The sequence below is a fragment of the Bubalus kerabau genome, chromosome 7 (assembly GCF_029407905.1).
Source record: "Bubalus kerabau isolate K-KA32 ecotype Philippines breed swamp buffalo chromosome 7, PCC_UOA_SB_1v2, whole genome shotgun sequence".
Taxonomy (NCBI): Eukaryota; Metazoa; Chordata; class Mammalia; order Artiodactyla; family Bovidae; genus Bubalus; species Bubalus kerabau.
The window spans coordinates 26,247,837-26,262,048 of NC_073630.1; the positions used below are offsets into that span (position 1 = coordinate 26,247,837).

General features: G+C 41.5%; 1 long non-coding RNA gene across 2 annotated transcripts in view; it reads right to left on the bottom strand.

The window, feature by feature from the left end:
* Positions 1-470: 470 nt before the first annotated feature.
* LOC129657560 (uncharacterized) overlaps positions 471-14,212 on the bottom strand; it is a 28,694-nt gene continuing 14,952 nt past the window's right edge. The window contains exons 2-4 of one of the 2 annotated variants that reach the window (XR_008716802.1): positions 5,038-5,189; positions 1,578-1,895; positions 471-684 (exon numbers count right to left, since the gene is read on the bottom strand). This is a non-coding gene — a long non-coding RNA (uncharacterized LOC129657560). Of the gene's footprint in view, positions 685-1,577; positions 1,896-2,260; positions 2,487-5,037; positions 5,190-14,212 lie in introns of those variants that run through there. The other variant, XR_008716801.1, reaches the window with a different exon arrangement.

Sequence of the window (14,212 nt, forward strand, 5' to 3'; positions counted from 1 at the left end):
AATAAATCTATAATATCACTATTTGTAAAATGATTAATCAAATTAAATTTCTGTGCTCTCAAAATTATGAATTTAGAAATACCCTTATTATTCTGTTACGTATTCCTACTTTTCATAAAGCACTCATAATCTTTCATGCACAGTGTTGACAGATCTTCTACAAATAAAGTTTCTCAGACCACTTATATCAGAGTTATCTGGGATGCTTTTTAAAAATGCAAACTCCTGGACCATACTCCAGCACCAGTAAATGAAAATCTCTGGGAATAGAATCCAAAATCACCTTTCTAAACAAGCTCCCCAGGAACTTTTTATGTATTCTAAAGTTTGGCAAACATTGGCATTCCCTCTATATCCTGAGAATAAAGAAAAAATTAGGTTTTTGTTTAGCTTTTGGTCACCTAATCTGCTACATACACACACACACACACACACACACACACACACATTATTTGGAAATAATAATCCAGTCTATCTGATGGATGTACATGCTAAACTGATGTATTAAAGAGCCACCAAAATACCATGCTTTACATAAAACAGTTTATTTCTCACAGGTTGTCCCAGGTAGGTAGGTGGCTCCAATCCAGGTAGTCACTTAGGGATCCAGGTTACTTCTACCTTGCTGTTCTTCCTCCTCTAGAGTGTTGGCCTCATCTTCATGGCTCATGGTCAAGACTGGCTCTTCTCATCATGTCCACAATTCAGCCATCAGTCCACAGTAGGGAAAGGAGATGAAGTGGAGAGCAATAAAATGAGGTCTACAAGTTGTATGGCTTTCCTGGTGCCTCAGATGGTAAAGAAATTGTTTGCAATGCAGGAGACCCAGGTTTTATCCCTGGGTCAGGAGAAGATCCCTTGGAGAAGGGAATGGTTACTCACTCCAGTATTCTTGCCTGGGAACTCCCATGGACAAAGGAGCCTGGCAAGCTACAGTCCATGGGGTTGCAAAAGTTGGACATGACTGAGCAACTAACACTTTTCACAAGTCATATACTTCACTTTTGTTGTTGTTGTTTAGTCGCTGAGTTGTGTCTGACTCTTTTGTGACCCCAGGGACTGTAGCCGGCCAGGCTCTTCTGTCCATGGGAATCTCCAGGCAAGAATACTGGAGTGGGTAGCCATTCCCTTCCCCAAGGGATCTTCCCAACCCAAGGATAGAACCTGTGTCTCTTGTCTTCTGCATTGCAGTTGAGTTATTTACCACTTGTGTTGCCTGGGAAGCCCAAACATGATCACATCTCTGATTAAATCCAGTTCATGACTTTCAGTTGCACTTGGGTTAAACAGTCTTTCAGTTGGAAAGAAAATAAACCCAACATAATCTAGATAATCTAGATTATCCCCCAAGAAAGTGGGAAGTGGAGGCAGGGGATTGACTCACATTATGAAAACAATTCAAGGGTAGATTATTTTTAGGTTCAGCTAGATGGAAGTGACTCAAGTGAGTCAAATGCTCTCATTTGTCTATGTTAGTTTTATTGTCAGGTAGGTTCATCATTTGTGATAGGTGCTCGAAACCCCAGGCTTATATTCTACATTCACAACAATCCCAACAGAAAGAAATTGACTCTTACGCAGCTCCAGAACTGTTTTGTTTCTTTTGATTTAACTGGCCTGCTGCTGCTGCTGCCACCAAGTTGCTTCAGTCGTGTCCAACTCTGTGCGACCCCATGGACTGCAGCCTACCAGGCTTCTCCGTCCATGGGATTCTCCAGGCAAGAACACTGGCCTAGATATCAACAGATGGTTCAGATGTCCAGAATCGATCACTGAAGCCAGAGGTTTACAATGTTTTGATTGGCTATGTCTGAAGCTCAAAGTGAAATCAGATTCACCTATTCACATGTAATGAAAGTTAAGAGTCGTTCCTTTGGGAAAATCTGGGCGCAGACCTAGAAGAAATGGATTCCAGATAGGTCAAAACACAGACATTTATTATAGTCCACCTCCTAGCTGCACACCATCCACACATCTTTTTCTTATACCTAAAAATTCAAAAATTCCCCAAGCTTACATTAAGCAATAATATCATGTGGAATCAAAAACATATGTTACCAGCACCAGGCACTTGTTACCCAGTTACTGCTCCTAGGCTGAGTCTAGACTCTTACTAATGTACATTTCTCCTGGCTCAGAAACTTATTGCACAATGATATTTAATCATCTCCAACAAACATATATTTGTGAGGAGGAAACAAAATAGCTACCATAAGAATTTCTACTTGAAAAAGAGGAAATGGGAGGAAGAGTGGCTTACAATATACTATTTGCAGGACAGGAGTAGACCGATCTCTTGTTCTGGCTTTAGAGTGAATTTCTTGAGAACCTCTTTTGTCTACTCCAGGATCTGTCTTCTAACAGGATTTTGCTAGTCATCTGTCCTCTATGGCCATCGCTGAGAAAGGCACTGGGGAGTGTTTACTTCCTGGTCTTCATAGGCTTCTCCTGGTGCTGTTTCTGTTAGTGTGGGTTTAGGATCCTGGCTGAGTACTGCCTTGGGAGTTGAGCAATCACAGCCTTGAGTTTATGGGTGTTGCAGTTTCTCTGGAAACCCAAGTTCCTTAAAAGTTTAGTAAACTCAACCAAATGTTGAGTTTAGTAAACTCAACCATGTTTCCTATAAATTCAGGGAGTTAGCAACCAAAGCCAGTGTTGGTACTTCAGCCCAATCCTTGAGTCCAGATCCTAAAGGGATAGTTTCTGTCTTCTAACAATTAACCTTGGTGCTCTTGTCAACAGATGTGGGTGCAGCTCCTGGTTTCAGTCTTATCTTCTAATTTCATTCTACCCTCCCCACTTTTGCCAGCACTAAATTTAGACTGGAACAGAGTTACTTTACTTTCCAAACTCCAGTTATAAAGTTTCTGACTCCTGGTTGGTTGGGATTTCAGGATAAGGGTTAGGGGCTGCTGTTAGTGTTTTCACGGCTTTCAGACAAACCAATGTTAACTGCAGCTTGTCCCTTTCTTAAAGGACCTTACTAAACCTCACAAGAAGGAACCAGTACTTTACTGATTTTTTTAAAAAAACACATCCTCAAATCTCCAGTCTCAGTAGACCCATGCTCTGAGTCCCAAGATACTATAGATAGATAACCAATTGTTGTGTTTTGTTTCTCAGCTAAAGCAGTGTAAGCAGATAGGGTAGGGGATTCCTGGTAAACGAGAACCAGGAATGGTTTTCTTGACAGAAGAGAGGCCATTTTGGTCAAAGCCACTCTTTTTTTTTTTTTTTTAATCTAAACCTTCCCACAGTGCTTGTCCTTGGACAGGCCTCAGTAATACTGATCTTAAGAGAACAGAAGAACAAACTTAGCAGGCAAGAAAAGTAACAATAACAAAGATAACAAACCAGTTGTAAAGAATCCCAGCTCTATTTCAGTGGTAAAGACAAGCCTAAAGCACTGTCTTGAGCTGTTTTGCAGAATTTAAATCCCCCCACTCTAGTGCTCCACTACCAGATCAATTGGAATCTAAGGAGTGATGATGTTGACCTTTTCTGACCCTCATGACTTCAATTAACTAAAGCTGGGGCTCTGTCAATCTCTGTCCCAATTCTATGCTGAACTCTCCTCTCTGCATGAATTGACATGTACTCTTAGCTTAAAACTTCCCCAATTTTGCTGTTCTGAAACCTTGTAACTCTGACTGGGACTTGAATCCACATGGCCAGGACTCAAACCCAGCCAAAACCCACAAACTTTTAACAAAAATCACACACCTAGTTTCAGGACTTAATGAAGCTCAGTGACAGATTTTAGAGTGAAACACACTCCACAGACAGAATGTAGGCCATCTCAAAAGGCAAGGTGGCCTCAAAATATGGTATGGTTAGTTTTTATGGGCTGGGTAATTTCACAGGCTAATGAGTGGGAGGATTATTCAAGCTATTTGGGGAAAGGGGCAGAGATTTCCAGGAATTGGGCCCCACCTACTTTTTTGGTCTTTGATGCTCATTCTTAGAACTATCCTGGCCTTGTGGGAGTGTCATTTAGCTTGTTGATGTGTTATATAGAGCATATACTGAGGCTTAAGGCTTAATGGAAGTTGTTGACTCTGTCGACCATTTTGAATCCATTTGGTTCAAATCAGTTTTGTAGTGTTTGTAGTCCTCGGACTATGTCATTCTTTCAATGGTTGTGCCCTGCCCTCTTTACTCATGTGCCAGTTTGAGGAGTCTGGCTGCAAGTAATAAATCCTTCCTTCTCCTGATCTTTGGCTTGGTTGTGTCTTTTGGTTCAATATCCTTCAAGAAGCTGAAATGGAGCAGGACTCTGTGCAGCCCTCCCAGGGAAAAGTCTTTTTCATATCCCTCTTTCTTATTTGTAGGCAATAGAGTTCATTCAGCCTCCTTGACTTTCCCTGAATTCCAAACGGCACGTTCAAACTGTTGTTGTTGTTCAGTCAGTCATGTCTGACCCTTTGTGACCCCATGGACTGCAGCGCACCAGGCTTCCCTGTCCTTCATCTCCTGGAGTTTGCTCAAACTCATGTCCACCGAGTCAGTGATGTCATCCAACTATCTCATCCTCTATTATCCCCTTCTCCTCCTGCCTTCAATCTTTCCCAGCATTAGCTTCAGCATCAGTCATTCCAATGAATATTTAGGATTGATTTCCTTCAGGTTTGACTGGTTTGATCTCCTTGCAGTCCAAGGGATGCTCAAGAATCTTCTCCAACACCACAGCTTGAAAACATCAATTTTTCAGCACTCAGCCTTCTTTATGGTCTGACTCTCAAATCTATACATGACTACTGGAAAAACCATAGCTTTGACTATATGGACCTTTGCCAGCAAAGTAATATCTCTGCTTTTGAACATACTGTCTAGGTTTGTCATAGCTTTTCTTCCAAGGAGCAAGCGTCTTTTAATTTCATGGCTGCAGTCACCATCCGCAGTGATTTTGGAGCCCAAAACAATAAAGTCTTTCATTGTTTCCATTGTTTCCCCTTCTATATGCCATGAGGTAATAAGGTCAGATGCCATGATCTTTGTTTTTTTAATGTTGACCTTTAAACCAACTTTTTCACTCACCTCTTTCAACATTATCAAGAGGCTCTTTAATTCCTCTTTGCTTTCTGCCATAAGCGTGGTGTCATCTGCATATGTGAGGTTACTGATATTTCTCCCAGCAATCTTGATTCCAGCTTGTGCTTCTTCCAGACCAGCATTTCTCATGATGTTTTCTGCATAGAAGTTAAATAAGCAGGGTGACAATATACAGTCTTGATGTACTACTTTCCCAATCTTTAAGCTGTTACTAATCACATAAGGGAGGGAATGCAGAAACAAGAGAGGAGTAGTCAAGGAAACAATAATGTCGCCTTGGGGTAGGGTCCTGGTTCCTCCTCAAGGAGTATACATAATATCTTTGAGGTCTTTGTTGAAGGTCAGGAAGGGCAGCGGTGAGAAGATACCCCTCGATCAAGGTAAGGAGCAGCGGCTGAGCTTTGCTGGAGCAGCCGTGAAGAGATACCCCATGTCCAAGGTAAGAGAAACCCAAGTAAGACGGTAGGCATTGCAAGAGGGCATCAGAGGGCAGACACACTGAAACCATACTCACAGAAAACTAGTCAATCTAATCACACTAGGACCACAGACTTGTCTAACTCAATGAAACTAAGCCATGCCTGTGGGACAACCCAAGACGGGCGGGTCATGGTGGACAGAGCTGACAGAATGTGGTCCACTGGAGAAGGGAATGGCAAACCACTTCAGTATTCTTGCCTTGAGAACCCCATGAAGTATGAAAAGGCAAAATGATACAATACTGAAAGAGGAACTCCCCAGGTCAGTAGGTGCCCAATATGCTACTGGAGATCACTGGAGAAATAACTCCAGAAAGAATGAAAGGATGGAGCCAAAGCAAAAAAAATACCTGGCTGTGGATGTGACTGGTGATAGAAGCAAGGTCCGATGCTGTAAAGAGCAATATTGCATAGGAACCTGGAACGTCAGGTCCATGAATCAAGGCAAATTGGAAGTGGTCAAACAAGAGATGGCAAGAGTGAATGTCAACATTCTAGGAATCAGCGAACTGAAATGGACTGGAATGGGTGAATTTAACTCAGATGACCATTATATCTACTACTGCAGGCAGGAATCCCTCAGAAGAAATGGAGTAGCAATCACGGTCAACAAAAGACTCTGAAATGAAGTACGTAACTGCAATCTCAAAAACGACAGAATAATCTCTGTTCATTTCCAAGGCAAATCATTCAATATCACAGTAATCCAAGTCTATGCCCCAACCAGTAACGCTGAAGAAGCTGAAGTTGAACGGTTCTATGAAGATCTATAAGACCTTTTAGAACTAACACCCAAAAAAGATGTCCTTTTCATTATAGGGGACTGGAATGCAAAAGAGGGAAGTCAAGAAACACCTGGAGTAACAGGCAAATTTGGCCTTGGAATACAGAATGAAGCAGGGCAAAGACTAATAGAGTTTTGCCAAGAAAATGCACTGGTCATAGCAAACACCCTCTTCCAACAACACAAGAGAAGACTCTACACAGGGACATAACCAGATAGTCAATACTGAAATCAGGTTGATTATATTCTTTGCAGCCAAAGATGGAGAAGCTCTATACAGTCAATAAAAACAAGACCAGGAGCTGACTGTGGCTCAGATCATGAACTCCTTATTGCCAAATTCAGACTTAAATTGAAGAAAGTAGGGAAAACCAATAGACCATTCAGGTATGACCTAAATCATATCCCTTATGATTATACAGTGGAAGTGAGAAATAGATTTAAGGGCCTAGATCTGATAGATAGAGTTTCTGGTGAACTATGGAATGAGGTTCCTGACATTGTACAGGAGACAGGGATCAAGACTATCTCCATGGAAAAGAAATGCAAAAAAGCAAAATAGCTGTCTGAGGAGGCCTTAGAAATAGCTGAGAAAAGAAGAGAAGCAAAAAGCAAAGGAGAAAAGGAAAGATATAAGCATCTGAATGCAGAGTTCCAAAGAATAGCAAGGAGAGATAAGAAAGCCTTCCTCAAAGGATCAATGCAAAGAAATAGAGGAAAACAACAGAATGGGAAAGACTAGAGATCTATTCAAGAAAATTAGAGATACCAAGGGAATATTTCATGCAAAGATGGGCCCGATAAAGGACAGAAATGGTATGGTCCTAACAGAAGCAGAAGATATTAAAAAGAGGTGGCAAGAATACACAGTTCTTCTGTGTATTCTTGTACAGAATACACAGAATTCTGTGTATTCTTCTTGTACAGACAAAAAAGAGCTTCACGACCCAGAAAATCACGATGGTGTGATCACTCATCTAGAGCCAGACATCCTGGAATGTGAAGTCAAGTGGGCCTTAGAAAGCATAACTACAAACAAAGCTAGTGGAGGTGATGGCATTCCAGTTGAGCTATTTCAAATCCTGAAAGATGATGCTGTGAAAGTGCTGCACTCAATATGCCAGCACATTTGGAAAACTCAGCAGTGGCCACAGGACTGGAAAAGGTCAGTTTTCATTCCAATCCCAAAGAAGGCAATGCCAAAGAATGCACAATTGCACTCATCTCACATGCTAGTAAAGTAATGCTCAAAATTCTCCAAGTCAGGCTTCAGCAATACGTGAACCATAAACTTCCTGATGTTCAAGCGAGTTTTAGAAAAGGCAGAGGAAGCAGAGATCAAATTGCCAACATCCGCTGGATCGTGGAAAAAGGAAGAGAGTTCCAGAAAAACATCTATTTCTGCTTTATTGACTATGCCAAAGCCTTTGACTGTGTGGATCACAACAAACTGTGGAAAATTCTGAAAGAGATGGGAATACCAGACAACCTGATCTGCCTCTTGAGAAATCTGTATGCAGGTCAGGAAGCAACAGTTAGAACTGGACATGGAACAACAGACTGGTTCCAAATAGGAAAAGGAGTACATCAAGGCTGTATATTGTCACCCTGCTTATTTAACTTATATGCAGAGTACATCATGAGAAATGCTGGACTGGAAGAAACACAAGCTGGAATCAAGATTGCCGGGAGAAATATCAATCACCTCAGATATGCAGATGACACCACCCTTATGGCAGAAAGTGAAGAGGAACTCAAAAGCCTCTTGATGAAAGTGAAAGTGGAGAGTGAAGAAGTTGGCTTAAAGCTCAATATTCAGGAAACGAAGATCATGGCATCCGGTCCCATCACTTCATGGGAAATAGATGGGGAAACAGTGGAAACAGTGTCAGACTTTACTTTTTCAGGCTCCAAAATCACTGCAGATGGTGACAGCAGCCATGAAATTAAAAGACGCTTACTCCTTGGAAGGAAAGTTATGACCAACCTAGATAGCATATTCAAAAGCAGAGACATTACTTTGCCAACAAAGGTCCATCTAGTCAAGGCTATGGGTTTTTCCTGTGGTCACGTATGTATGTGAGAGTTGGACTGTGAAGAAGGTTGAGTGCCGAAGAATTGATGCTTTTGAACTGTGGTGTTGGAGAAGACTCTTGAGAGTGCCTTGGACTGCAAGGAGATCCAACCAGTCCATTCTGAAGGAGATCAGCCCTGGGATTTCTTTGGAAGCAATGATGCTAAAGCTGAAATCCAGTACTTTGGCCAGCTGTTGTGAAGAGTTGACTCATTGGAAAAGACTCTTGCCATGAGGGATTGGGGGCAGGAGGAGAAGGGGATGACAGAGGATGAGATGGCTGGATTGCATCACTGACTCAATGGACTTGAGTCTGAGTGAACTCTGGGAGCTGGTGATGGACAGGGAGGCCTGGCATGCTGCGATTCATGGGGTCGCAAAGAGTCGGACATGACTGAGTGACTGAACTGAACTGAACTGATGGAACAAAGCTACTGAAGATAATTCCAGCTGAGCTATTTAAAATCCTAAGAGATTTTTGTGTATGGTGTTAGAAAGTGCTCTACTTTCCTTCTTTTACAAGTGGTTGACCAGTTTTCCCAGCACCACTTGTTAAAGAGATTGTCTTTATTCCATTGTATATTCTTGCCTCCTTTGTCAAAGATAAGGTGTCCGTATGTGCGTGGATTTATCTCTGGGCTTTCTATTTTGTTCCATTGATCTATATATCTGTCTTTGTGCCAGTACCATACTGTCTTGATGACTGTGGCTTTGTAGTAGAGCCTGAAGTCAGGCAGGTTGATTCCTCCAGTTCCATTCTTCTTTCTCAAGATAGCTTTGGCTTTTCGAGGTTTTTTGTATTTCCATACAAATTCTGAAATTATTTGTTCTAGCTCTGTGAAGAATACCATTGGTAGCTTGATAGGGATTGCATTGAATCTATAAATTGCTTTGGGTAGTATACTCATTTTCTCAAAATGGATTAAAGATCTAAACATAAGACCAGAAACTATAAAACTCCTAGAGGAGAATATAGGCAAAACACTCTCCGACATACATCACAGCAGGATCCTCTATGACCCACCTCCCAGAATATTGGAAATAAAAGCAAATATAAACAAGTGGGACCTAATTAAACTTAAAAGCTTCTGCACAACAAAGGAAACTATAAGCAAGGTGAAAAGACAGCCTTCAGAATGGGAGAAAATAATAGCAAATGAAGCAACTGACAAACAACTAATCTCAAAAATATACAAGCAACTCCTACAGCTCAATTCCAGAAAAATAAATGACCCAATCAAAAAATGGGCCAAAGAACTAAATAGACGTTTCTCCAAAGAAGACATACAGATGGCTAACAAACACATGAAAAGATGCTCAACATCACTCATTATCAGAGAAATGCAAATCAAAACCACCATTTCACGCCAGTCAAAATGGCTGCGATCCAAAAGTCTACAAGCAATAAATGCTGGAGAGGGTGTAGAGAAAAGGGAACCCTCTTACACTGTTGGTGGGAATGCAAACTAGTACAGCCACTATGGAGAACAGTGTGGCGATTCCTTAAAAAACTGGAAATAGATCTGCCTTATGATCCAGCAATTCCACTGCTGGGCATACACACTGAGGAAACCAGAAGGGAAAGAGACATGTGTACCCCAATGTTCATCGCAGCACTGTTTATAATAGCCAAGACATGGAAGCAACCTAGATGTCCATCAGCAGATGAATGGATAAGAAAGCTGTGGTACATATACACAATGGAGTATTACTCAGCCATTAAAAAGAATACATTTGAATCAGTTCTAATGAGGTGGATGAAACTGGAGCCTATTATACAGAGTGAAGTAAGCCAGAAAGAAAAACACCAATACAGTATACTAACGCATATATATGGAATTTAAAAAGATGGTAACAATAACCCTGTATACAAGACAGCAAAAGAGACACTGATGTATAGAACAGTCTTTTGGATTCTGTGGGAGAGGGAGAGGGTGGGATGATTTGGGAGAATGGCATTGAAATATGTATAATCTCATATATGAAACAAGTCGCCAGTCCAGGTTCGATGCATGATACTGGATGCTTGGGCCTGGTGCACTGGGACGACCCAGAGGGATGGTATGGGGAAGGAGGAGGGAGGAGGGTTCAGGATGGGGAACACATGTATACCTGTTGCGGATTCATTTTGATATATGGCAAAACCAATACAATATTGTAAAGCTAAGTAAAATAAAATTAATAAATAAAATCCTAAGAGATGATGCTGTTAAAACCCTGCACTCAATATGCCAGCAAATTTGGAAAACTCAGCAGTGGCCACAGGACTGGAAAAGGTCAGTTTTCACTCCAGTCCTAAAGAAGGGCAGTGCCAAAGAATGCTCAAGCTACCATACACTTGTGCTCATTTCACATGCTAGCAAGGTTATGCTCAAAAGCCTTCAAGCTGAAACCATTTACCTTAGATTGGAACATGAACCCACGTGGCCAGGACTCAAATACAGTCAAAACCTACCATATCTGGTTTCAGGAGCTAATGAAGCTCAGATTGATGCCTCATGTCAGAAAGAATTCAGTGAGAGACAAAGTGATTGGTAAGAAGTGGATTAATTTAGAGAGAAAGACACGCCACAGACAGAATGTAGGCCATCACGGTGTGCGAGCTTGATGGTCCTGAAATGTGGCATGGTTAGCCTTTATGGGCTGGGTAATTTCATAGGCTAATGAGTGGGAGGATTATTCCAACTATTTTGGGGAAAGGGTGGAGATTTCCAGGAATTGGGCCATTGCCCACTTTTTTTTTTTTTTTTTTTTTGGACAGTGCCTTGGAACTGTCATGGCGCCTCTGGCTGTGTCATTTAGCTTGCTGACTGAGGATCATGGTCCAGTCTGAAGTTGACTTGTCTGTCATCTTGGACACATTTGATTCTAATTTGTTTATGTTGTGTCCTCAGGCTATGTCATTCTTTCAGAAGTTGTGCCCTGCTATTTCAACATTAGGCTTCAGCAGTATGTGAACCAAGAACTTTCAGATGTACAAGCTGGGTTTAGAAAAGACAAAAGAACCAGAGATCAAATTGCCAACATCTGTTGGATCAAGGAAAAAGCAAGGAAATTCCAGAAAAGCATTTTCTTCTGCCTTATTGACTATGCTAAATCCTTTGACTGTGTGAATCACAACAAACTGAAAAATTCTTCAAGAGATGGGAATACCAGACCACCTTTACCTGCCTCCTGAGAAACCTGTATGCAGGTCAAGGAGCAACAGTTAGAACCAGACAGGAAACAACAGACTGGCTCCAAATTGGGAAAGGAGTTCAAGGCTGTATATTGTCACCCTGCTTATTTAATTTCTATGCAGAGTATATCGTGTGAAATGCCAGGCTAGATGAATCACAAGCTGGAATCCAGATTGCTAGGAGAAATGTCAACAACCTCAGATACAGAGATGAGACAACAAATATCAACAACCTCAGATATAGAGATGAGACTACTTTAATGGCAGAAAGTGAAGAGGAACTAAAGAGCCTCTTAATGAAGGTGAAAGAAGAGAGTTAAAAAGCTGGCTTGAAATTCAGCATTCAAAAAACTAAGATCATGGCATTGACATAGAAGCTAACAGAAGGGGGAAAAGTGGAAGCAGTGACAGATTTTCTTTTCTGGGCACCTGTGGGGCATCATGTAGTTTGTTATGTGTTACAGTGAGTATATACTGATCCTCAAGGTCTAGTGGGAGTCTAGTGACTAGTCTACATCTTGGGCCTGTTTTGTTCTGATCAGTTTATGTTGTGCCCTTGGGCTATGTCATTCTTTTAAATGTTGTACCCTGCCCCCTTCCTTCCTGTTTCAAAAAGAAGTCTTTATTATCTCTTGCAGTAAGTAAAGAAAACACTGGGAATCTTTCCTAAAGCAGTGTCTCCCTAAACAGCAAAACTGGTGGAATTTTAAGCTAAGAGTACATGGCCATTTATGCAGGCACTTGGGCAGTTGACATGGACCATCGGCAGAGTCCAAGCTTTAGTTGATCAAAGTATAAGGGTCAGAAAATGTCAACATCATCCTTCTTTAGGTTCAGGATGATCTGGCAGTTGAATATTTCAGACTGATCTTTACCACTGAAATAAAACTGGGAGTCTTTACAACTGATATATTATTTTGCCATGGTTACTTCTCTTGCCTGAGAAGTTGAGAATTATTACTGAGACCTGTTCAAGGGCAGGCTTCCCAGGTGGCGCTAGTGGTAAAGAACCTGCCTGCCAATGTAAGAGACCCAGGTTCGTTTCCTGGGTCGGGAAGATCCCCTGGAGAGGGTCTGGCAACCCTTCAGTATTCTTGCCTGGAGAGTCCCATGGACAGAGGAGCCTGGCAGGCTACAGTCCATAGTGTTGCAAAGGCTCAGACACGACTGAAGTGATTTAGTGCTCCACGTTCTAGGGCAAGCATTGTGCCCAGGCTTAGATCACAAAATGGCATAGGTCAAAGATGGCCTCTCTTCTGTTAAGAAAGTCGTGCCTGGTTCTTTTTCTCCCCTATCCACTTACAGTTTCCCAAGGATAATATCAGAGTACCAGTATATCACAATATCAGTATATGAGAAAAGGGAGGATGGATCCTGAGCAGGTTAAATCAATAGGAAATGACAGTAACAGACTCAATATGACCTACAAGGACTTGTATGTCCGGATCCCTGCCTATCTTTCCAGTCTCCTCTGATTGTGTTCTATTAACTTTGGGGCTGCAGCTGCACTTGCCTCATGCCACACCCATCTCTGCTTTTGGCCTTAGAAGCGGAAGTGTTAGTCATTCAGTCATGTCCGACTCTTTGCAACTCCATGGACTGTAGCCCACAAGGCTCCTCTGACCATAGACTTCTCCAGGCAAGAATCCTAGAATGAGTTGCCATTCCCTTCTCCAGGGAATCTTCCCAACCAGGAATTGAATCTGGGTCTCTTGCATTGAAGGCGGAGTCTTTATCATCTGAGCCACGAGGGAAGCCCTGCTTTGGGGAACCCTGTGCAATGCCTTCTGCCTGAAACAAGACTCCTCTCCTCATGCCCGATGTGATTGGTTCATTTCTAGTTATTTTTCAAGTCAGCACAGTTATCACTTCCTCAAGGAAAGCTTAAGTGGGCTTCTAAACTGAGCAGTGTCCTTTTATCTTCCCCCACAGCCACTAAACTTCTCCTTTGTAGCACCTGAAATTACAATTAAGTATTGAGTTGTGTAATTACTGTAGCTCTAGGAGGACACAATACTTCTGTAAACTTGAGAATATTGTTCATGGAATGAATAAATAAAGTGCATGAACAAGTAAGCCAGCTGAAGGAATATGCGGTGACAAAGATAGTTCTTTTTTCTCTCGTTAATCTCTATATGTCTGGATCTTGTTTTTCTCCAACTCTCTCTTCCTTGTACACCAATACTAGTTTTTCCCTAGGCTGATTGTTCACTAATATCTAAAAGAGAAGATGTCTTAGTTGCATAACATGTGACTGTGAGGGAAATTGAGGGCAAAAAGAAAATTTTTCAATTAGGTATTTATGCAAGATACATCATATTACTTAATGCAAAGTGCTCGCATGCTGAAACAGATAAACTTGGATTCTACTACTAGTTGAGCCATTAACCAGCTCTTTGATTGTAAACATTTATCTCTGAGCCTTTACTTATTTTGTAAACTGAAACTAGCAATCTACCATGCAGGATTCTCATAGGAATATAAAAATAACATGTACTTAGTAAGCAATCGGTATTTGGTATATATTCTTATGATATTTCATGAATCTCAGAGCTGTCAATATAGTAGGAAGCATGGATTAGAAGCCATGGCCATCACTGCACATCACCCTGATGGAGATTCTTTTGCCAGCATATGATCCCTTT